The sequence below is a fragment of the Mus pahari genome, chromosome 2 (assembly GCF_900095145.1).
Source record: "Mus pahari chromosome 2, PAHARI_EIJ_v1.1, whole genome shotgun sequence".
Classification (NCBI taxonomy): Eukaryota; Metazoa; Chordata; class Mammalia; order Rodentia; family Muridae; genus Mus; species Mus pahari.
Window position 1 is genome coordinate 77,891,726 of NC_034591.1, and position 9,386 is coordinate 77,901,111.

The window sequence follows — 9,386 nt, forward strand, 5'->3', positions numbered from 1 at the left end:
TGCATATGTAGCAGAAGATGGCCTAATCGGCCATCATTGGGAAGAGAGGCCCCTTGGTCTTGCAAACTTTATATGACCCAGCACAGGGGAAGGCCAAGGCCAAGAAGTGGGAGTGGGTGGGTAGGGGAGCAGGGGCAGGGGTAGGGTACTGGGAACTTTCGGGATAGCATTTGAAATGTAAATAAAGAAAATATCAAATAAAAAAATGGGGAAAAAAAGACCTTGGGTACTACATGAAGGCTGCCACTAATAGCAACATGCAGTATTCCAGAGTTTTGCTACATTATTGAGTGTTGCTGTTGCTAGGCAGGGTCGCTTGGGGATGGAGAGTAGGGAGTGAGAAGTGGGAAGCTGGGGTGTGATTCATGAGTGGCTAGTTTCTCTGTAGTAAATATCTATTTTCTACATGTTTACTTACCACCCTTGTCTCACCGCCCACTCAATCCAACCACCACTCATGAACTGACTCAAGCTCCGTTTCCTTGCTGAAGCTTCTCGGTTGAAATCCACACCAAGAGCTGTGCCGTCTAGATTTCTGTTGACTTATTTGGTTAGTTCTAGGGGTGGTCTTTTCAGTGACACAGCTTTGCTGCTCAGCAGAGGGTGTAAAAGCCTGTGTGTGGATCTCTTACTTCAACTGCTGTATCTTGCAAACTAGAAGACTCTCTATTACTGAAAGCACCAACACCCAGACTACTCAGGACATGGGCAACAGGAAGTACACAATTACACACCATGGTTCATTATGTACATACACATAAACAGACTATTTAAAAGTTCCCAGGACAGCATCTATTCTTGTATGTTATCTTGCCCTCTCATATATTCAACAATCAAAACACTGATCACATTCACTAAACTGATTCCATAGTCATTTGGTAACTGAAATTTGAAATATCCATGTCTTGAAGGTCACTTACTGATGACTATGGGGTTGATACAACTATTTCTTTCACTTAAAAATTATTGAAAACTTTCATGTGTCCCTTGGGCTCTCTTTGACCAATTTCCTAGAGTTAATTGTCATTTGTTGATGACATTTGCCATTTAGAGTCATTTGAGATATTTAAATACTTTGTGTAGGCACTAGTATCTATACTTTATCCCTGAAAGAAAAATAAGACTAGCAAGCTGAGTGTGATAGTACATATCATATAATCACTGAACTTGAGAGGCTGAGGCAGGGGGATTGTAAGTTTAAGGGAAGCCTGTGCCACAGAGCAAGACCCTGTCTCAAAGCAAATGAGTAAAGAGGTAAGAAATACAGGTTAAAAATAAAGCCAGGGCCGGGCAGTGGTGGTGCATGCCTTTAATCGCAGCACTTGGGAGGCAGAGGCAGGCGTATTTCTGAGTTCCAGGCCAGCCTGGTCTACAGAACGAGTTCTAGGACAGCCAGGGCTACACAGGGAAGCCCTGTCTCAGAAAACCAATAAATAAATAAATAAATAAATAAATAAATAAATAAATAAATAAATAAATAAATAAAATAAAATAAAATAAAATAAAATAAAATAAAATATAAAATGAAACCAGGAAAGATTTGCTGAATTTCTTAGTCATTTCTATAAACTCAATCAGTTACTTCACAGCATGCAGAGTAGCCATGGACACTGGGGATGAAGCAGCTGAGGCACAGGAAATCATGACCTAACTCAAAAGCCTTTCTCTCCTCTGAGCAGACAATTACAAATTAAACCAACTATCCTTTGTAGCTCTTTGGAGGATAATGTGGGTAAGCCTAATCAAACTAGAATAGCCCCAGTATGAATAGATACATTGTCTCTAAACAGAAGGGCTTCCTGAAGGCTGAGGTAGAAGCCCTTCTGGACCGAGCTTGGGGATAGACTTTGCTTCCTTCCCTCTCCCCATCCTTTACGTTTATGTACTGCCAGAATTGCCTTTCTGAGTCCCTGCTTACTTAAAGCCCTTTCAGCCCCTCCTAGCCAAGGCAGCAGCTCTTCGTTGTTCTGGTCGCTGGGAAACTTGCCTTGTGCTCTCCTCAGCCTGGCTTCTGAAGCTTCTTCCCACAGGACTTTGGCTGCTACCATCTGTCATGTCATTATGTGCTGTAAGCCCGGACTGTGTCTTATGGATTCTTGTATTTCACATCTGAGCATCATACCTTGTTCATTGAGATACATGTTGACTGGAAGAATGAAGGAGCCCATAAAGGAGAGAGCACACCAGCCCTGGAGAGCCCCAGTGCAACTGAGGAGAAAAGTATGCCCTCTGTGTCTGAAGCCATTATTTTGTCATTCTGTGATTCCATCCCTGGTAGTTATAGGCTTCCCTGTAAGTTGCAGATTTGTGACAAAACTCTAACAATGAAGGATAGCTCTGCCTGAATATATCTTTTCTGGTATATTTCAGGCATAATCAAGACAATTTTAGAGGAACAAATAATTATGCTGGGAAGGTCTTTTGAGGCAACCAATCACTGAAATTTTAGTACATCCTGTTGGAAGTTCACTTCCTCTCCAACTGAAGTTGACCTGATTCAGTTAGTACCTCAGCCCTCTATCCTGTGAGGGTGCCATGTTATGCCATGCCATGTCTACAACAGTATTTGGTGATTAGGCCTTGGCACATCACAGCAGATGAGGGTGTCTCCTTGAGTCCCTGGGATGTTTCTGGAACTCCTTTTAATGACTAAACAACCTGACTGGTGATAGCAGAGGTGATTGCTACATTGTTTTCCTGTTTACCATCAATACAGTTGCTCCACTAAACACATGCACACACCCATGGGGCACACAGACTTGAGCAAAACCAAACACATTCTCTGTGACTCTTTGTCAAAGAACATTATCTAGGAATACTCTGTCCATTGGAGGAGAGCAATAGAGAAGACTTTCTTCTTTGTCCTGTGACTCATGCATCTTTATTCCCACCACTGTAACTCAGGGCAGGCCTATGGTGAACACCATGGGAAGAAAAGAAGAGTTTATAACTGGAAAAATAGGCTCATTCAGGAGAAGTATGCTCAAAGCATTATCAAGGTAAAATATGCAGAAGCGCCAACAAGAGCAAACAAAAGCCCACGCAAGAGCTGTGTAAATATTTCATGAAGCTAAGCCTTAATCACTCTCTCTCCAAATCTTTCTGGTGGTGTAAACACTTCAGTTTCTTCCAGTCCTGTCATGACCCAGATTTCATTAAAAAAATAAATAAATAAAAATAAAAATAAAATGAAAACATAGACCTATGGATCTCAAACAAAACTGTTGAGAAAACGGAAGGAAGGAAGCAAACACCTTCAGAAAGGTGGTTCCTGGCTGGAGGGCTGGCTAAAGCTCCTTTCTTTCCCACCCCCTCTAGGTTTTTGCCTTTCCCCCACCTACTCAGTTGCTCTCACCTCATCTCAACCTTGAACTGCCTACAGAGCAACCAGTGACCTCGCTTAACACCCCTTCAAAAGCCCTTGAACTCTGCCCGTGCCTAGGCTGCCTTTCCTCCACCTCAATCTACTTTCCAGTGCCCAAGTCTCCTCTCTCCACTTCCCTTGCTGTGTACTGGATGAACATGCCAGGCCTTTGTTATAATGTACCCAGAGAAAGGTTACCACCTCTACTTGCTACCTCGATTTAATGTGGTTCCAAAGTTCACCTCTAGACACTGAACGTGATCTACAACGACTTCCCTTTATCATCCTCAGTCCGACCTTCCTCATCTATCCCTTCCGACCTCAAGAAGAAATATATATGCAAATGTATTAATAAATACACACATACACACATATAATCGAGCATATTGCATACGACTAAATTTTTACCTTAAATGCAAATAATCATAGGAAAAAATAATAAAAAGGCAAACACACACACACACACACACACACACACACACACACACACACGACCTTCTTCGAGTATTCGATGTGTACATATCTTACTGATTAGGATTTCTAGCTCAGAAGCAGCAAGCAGCTTCTCTTTTTTACCTTTGGCTCAGAGCTTAAGGGAGTAATAACCTTGCAGAGATATACATCACCTGCGGGGCGCACAGCCCCTCCTGAGAAGCAGGATGGCAGCAGGGGCTGGGGACCATAAGCAACAGGCAAAAAGATCCACGAACAAAATGTGGGACCTAATTACTCCTTCACCAGCACAGGGACATTGCCAGGCTCCGGTCTCCAAGGCTGGCCACTGGGCCAGGTGGCCGCGGGGGCGGCTCCTTTCCGGGCTTACCTGCTCCGGCGGGGTGTCCCCCGCTGGGCCGTTGTCTGCGCGTTGCTGGGCTTCTAGTCGATTCCCAGCCTTGGCTCTGCCACACTTCTGCTGGGTGACTCGAGCGGTCCGCTGTAGCCAGGAGCCAGCTCTGCGCGATCAGGAACCGAGATTACTATGCCAAGAGCTGAGGCGGCGCTGCAGCGGGGCGGGGACCGGCAGCTTCTACGCTCGGCGGCGAGCCAGCAAGGAGGTGGAGTTCACGTGCGGGCAGATCCATGCCAGCTAGGCGCGCCCCTCCGCGGTGACCAGGCCCCAGTGGCCCAGTCCCGCCTGCAGCTCGACAGGCAGCAGCTTCCCTGTGAGCTCCGCCCCAGCCAGCCCTCCAGGTCCCTGCTCAGGGAGCCTAGCGCCCTCAGTGAGCTTAGAGGACTGGCTGGCTGTGCTTCTGGTGCAAGGGAACCAGTGACAGATGGAAAGTTAAGATGGAGATTAGGGAAAAGGGCTGGGGACCCAGAGCGACTCAGCAGGAAGTCTGGCCCTTACTCCCTCCTGCAATTCACTATTCCCACTGTCTCTGTATAGAGTAGGTGGCTCCTCATAAAGTCACATGCAATGATATGAAAGCAATCAGACAACGGGCGTTTACTATGTTGTGAAATGGACAATGTATTAAGTATTTAGAATTGTCACTGCAAAATGTTCCAGTCCCTCTCCTACATTACTACCTCCAAAAGTGTAGCTGGCTTTGGACACAGCCCCTTTGAGCTGCTGCTGCAACACTGTGAAGTCTAGTGAGCTGCTGTAGATGGTGCTAAACACCACCACAAGAACTATTATAACTGAGTATTTGTTTGCAAAAATTGCAGCTATAATTCTCACAACTACTTATTAAGGGGGTGTTACTCCTTGTTTAGAATCTTTGCCTGAGAGTGGGGTAGTAAGCAGCCTGGCTGGCAGTCAAACCTCTCAGAGATATAATCTTTCAGCTACTACTCAGGGCTTACCCAGGGATTCTGTTGAGATGATGTTTGTATCAGAGCCCAAGGATCTGAGCTTTTTAACAGATTCCCACCCAGGTCATGCTGAACAGATTCAGCCCTTAGGTCAAGGAGTTTAAATATGTTTCTGTTGGTTGTAGATACTTCCTGAAGGTGGATTAAGAGATTTTTCAGAAGTTATATATTCGTTCTTGAGCAAAGAAGTGGGAAGCAGTTCTCAAGTTTCCCTTTGGTTGAAGGAAGAAATGAAAAGCTTGCCAGTGGTCCTAGGTCACCCCTGAAATAGCTTTCTCAGAGGAGCAGCTGGAGTGTAGAGCTGTTTCCAGGTTCCTTTGCTTCTTAACAAAGAACTGAAAATAAGGGCTCATACTGATCTGTAAACAGAACAGGATGACTTTGTGTGGAGGGAAGTGGCAGTTTGGAGTCCTAGGCACCAATAGCCCAGAAGACCACATGAGTGAGAGTACCCAAGTCTAATTAGTATTTGAGACTCCCTTTAGTAGGCTCAATAGAAGAAAGATCTGGTTACAAGGGGCAGGACTTGGGTGTCTATTTTGACTGATAAATAGGTTTTATGTTCAGTTCTTCTACACACTATCTTTTCCCATACTACATCTTATTTCAATCACATACACACTTAGATAATACATAAACAAGGTCTCTTCTGCCATATAAGGTAAGATACAGTGACAGGTCTCTATGGTCAAGGAGTATATATGGTCTTTATTCTGCCTTCCGGCTGCATGGAGTGAGTCCTGATGCTGCTGCTCAGCTTCTTTCCTCTGCTGGTGTTTCAGACTGTCAGACAGTTCCTCCAACTTTAGCACTCACTAGAAAATCATTCAACAGATGAGTTGGCAAGGAACGCTCCCTATGCAGAGGACATATAGGGTTATGGTCAGTAGAGGAGACAAAAGGTTTAGACACCAAGGTGATTTTTGGATGCTGTTGGAATCCTTCCTTTGTCAACACAGATGTTCTCACACCTCTGTCCTCAATAGCACACAGACGCAAGAGAAATGAAGCCACTGCAGATGCAAACAAGTCAGTGTGCTGGCAATCCAGTCAGACAGAATAATGATAAACCAACATGCTAGACACAGTAATAAGCGTTACTGAATGCCTCTTACACTTAAGCCATTTATAGACAGGAGCTTGTGGCGTTGTGTATAGGATGCAGAATTTATGAAAAATGGAAAATCCTAAAGGTTTTGGCGAGAAAGATCAGAGGTGACCGGTGTTCACTTAGCCTCAACTGATGGCGCTCTTTGGAGAGTCTGTAGACTCTTTGAATAACAAATCTTTACAGACAGCAGGCCTTGAGGGTGACCGCTTGACCCTGCTTACAATTGATCTCTGCTTTCTTCCTTGCTATTGTTGTAAACAGACTGACCACAACCACTCTTATAAGAAAATATTTTCCTGGGGATGGCTTACAGTTCAGAGGTTTAGTTCATTATCGTCCTGGTGGACACATAGCAGTCCATAGGCAGACATGAACTGGAGAGGTAGCTGAGAGTTCTACATCCAGATTGGGAAGCAGCAGGAAAAAAAAAAGTGAGCCACTAGTCTTGTCGTGAGCTTCTGAAACCTCCAAGGTCACTTCCAGTGATACACTTCCTCCAACTAGACCTTTTCTACTCCAACGAGGCCACATCTCCAATAAGGTCACTCCTATGAGTCTATGGAGGCCATTTTCATTCAGATCATTATACTTTCTAACTCACCGAGCTTTGCTCATGCTCTACTCCAAGCTGCTGTCACCCAAGGCTGAAATGTCCTTCCTGCCATGCCTTTCTATCCCTGGGAGGCTTCACCCTCTAAACTGTGAGTCAAAATTAACCTCTCCTCCCTTAAGCTGCTGTGATCATATAGACAAGGAAAGTTACTAGAGCAGGTTTTATGGAGCTGTTTGTTGCCTGTCTGGCTTGTATGCGTGTTTACAGGTTTGGTTCTGTCACATAAATACGGTCCAACACTAAAAAGGTCTGAAATTATTTGTTAAATAAATCATCACCTTAATTTACTAATTTGAAAACCCCATTCTGAAATATTCAAATGACTGTAGGGTTAACCCCTGCTGCTCGGGGAGACAGGACTTGGGAGTGTTGACTGGGCTTACCCCACACCACACCCCATACGAGCGCTGGGTGGGTGTCAGGCTGTCTGGAAGCCAGGGGATACTGCTCTGGGGCGTGGGGAAGCACAATCTGAGCTCTCAGGGACAGCCATCTGCTTCTCAGACTCTTAGGCACCCAGGTGCCCCTGGATGTTGTGGAATAACTGAGAATGGAGTGGGGGCCTGCAGGCTGCAGCCCTGAGCTGAGGGAGAAAAGAGGGGTGCTCTAGTTGTGTCCCACGGGAATAGAGTCCTTGGCTTGTTGGCGGGCAGCGGGCTTGACTGGGTGGTCAGGACTGGGAGCACAGCCATGTATGGGAGATCGGAGGCAGCTCTATAGGCAAAGACCTTCTTATGGCTCCCTATGTCGGATCATGGTGAAAAGAGACAGTCCATGGTATTAAGGCATTTACTGTCATAGTGGAAAGTGGATGAGTAAAACCATACCCCACTTCTCAGAGTGGGCTTGAGGTTAAATATCTTTTGCAGGGAGGAGTGTCTGGGAAGGGGAGTTTATTGAATAAGCCTCCAGGCCTTTAGGTACCTCACTAAAATGGAGATCTGTCTTGAGCCTATGTGACCATAGGTCAAATCCTCTACCTGTGGAGAGGCTTAGGGTGTTGCCCTTAAGTGACTAAAAAAAAAATCTATGGAGGGATGTGGCCTCCTGTCAGAAGCCTAGTGTCCAGGATCCAGGAAAAACACCTATCATCCCTTTAGGGTCACTGGGGTTTCTAACCTTAGGTCAACCAGGAACCAGACTGTTTTCATGGACTCCACACAATGTACCATGCCCCACAGGAATTTGTGTTACCATGACTAAAATTCAATGTCCAGCGCAATAACTTTTTGATGCCATATTTTATTTTTTTTTAGCATGCAGAAGAATGTAAATTGATTTATTCTTATCTCCTGGTACAAAGCTCAACTCCAAGTGGATCAAGGACCTCCACATAAAACCAGATACAATGGAGGAGTGTGCCTCTTTCTCCACATCCTTGCCAGCATCTGCTGCCACTTGAGTTTTTGATCATAGCCATTCTGACTGGTGTGAGATGGAATCTCAGGGTTGTTTTGATTTGCATTTCCCTGAAGACTAAGGATGTTGAACATTTCTTTAGGTTCTTCTCAGCCATTTAATATTCCTCAGTTGAGAATTTTTTATTTAGCTCTATACCCCATTTTTTCTTTTTTCTTTTTCATTTTTTATTAGGTATTTTCTTCATTTACATTTTAAACGCTATCCCGAAAGACCCCTATACCCTCCCCTCCGCCCTGCTCCCCTACCCACCCACTCCCACGTCTTGGCCCTGGCTTTCCCCTGTACTGGGCCATTTAAAGTTTGCAAAACTAAAGGGCCTCTCTTCCCAATGATGGCTGACCGAGCCATTTTCTGCTACATATGCAGCTAGAGATACAAGCTCTGGGGGTACTGGTTAGTTCATATTGTTGTTCCACTTATAGGGTTGCAGATCCCTACAGCTCCTTGGGTACTTTCTCTAGCTCCTCCATTGGGGGCCCTGTGCTCCATCCAATAGATGACTGTGAGCATCCACTTCTGTATTTGCCAGACACTGGCATAGCCTCACAAGAGACAGCTGTATCAGGGTCCTTTCAGCAAAATCTTGCTAGCATATGATGCCATATTTTATTTTGAACTGAAAGTCATTAATGATGTGGGGAAGTCACAACTCTTTTTAATATTTATAGAACTTTAGATTAAATTATTCTCTAAATACCATGTCTTTCCTTGGGTGTATTCAGTTTAGCTGCACTGACAGGAAGTACTGGCAGTGCAGACAAACATAAACAACACTATGTAAACACACACTGACTACACACTTAAGTGTTAGTGGTAATTTTGTGCATTGGTTATTCAAATGCTGATTTCTGTACCCAGTATTCTAGTTGTGTTGTAGTCTGGATTTTGATATTGTCATTATTATGAAGCATCTCCCAACTCACTATTTTGTAAAAACATCGTTCTTCATTATCTTCTGGTTGGACAATTAAAGAGCTGCCAATAGGTAGAGAGGAGAGAAAGAGGCAGAACTTCCAGAGAGAGAGAGAGAGAGAGAGAGAGAGAGAGAGAGAGAGAGA

The 9,386-nt window shown here is 44.6% G+C and overlaps 1 protein-coding gene across 1 annotated transcript in view; it reads right to left on the reverse strand.

Moving 5' to 3' along the window:
• Positions 1-4,334, reverse strand: part of Gprin3 (GPRIN family member 3) — an 86,556-nt gene extending 82,222 nt beyond the window's left edge. Inside the window, exon 1 of the mRNA XM_021191557.2 lies at positions 4,188-4,334. The gene's annotated coding sequence lies outside the window, so the exon portion shown is untranslated. The remainder of the gene's footprint in view (positions 1-4,187) is intronic.
• Positions 4,335-9,386: the final 5,052 nt, after the last annotated feature.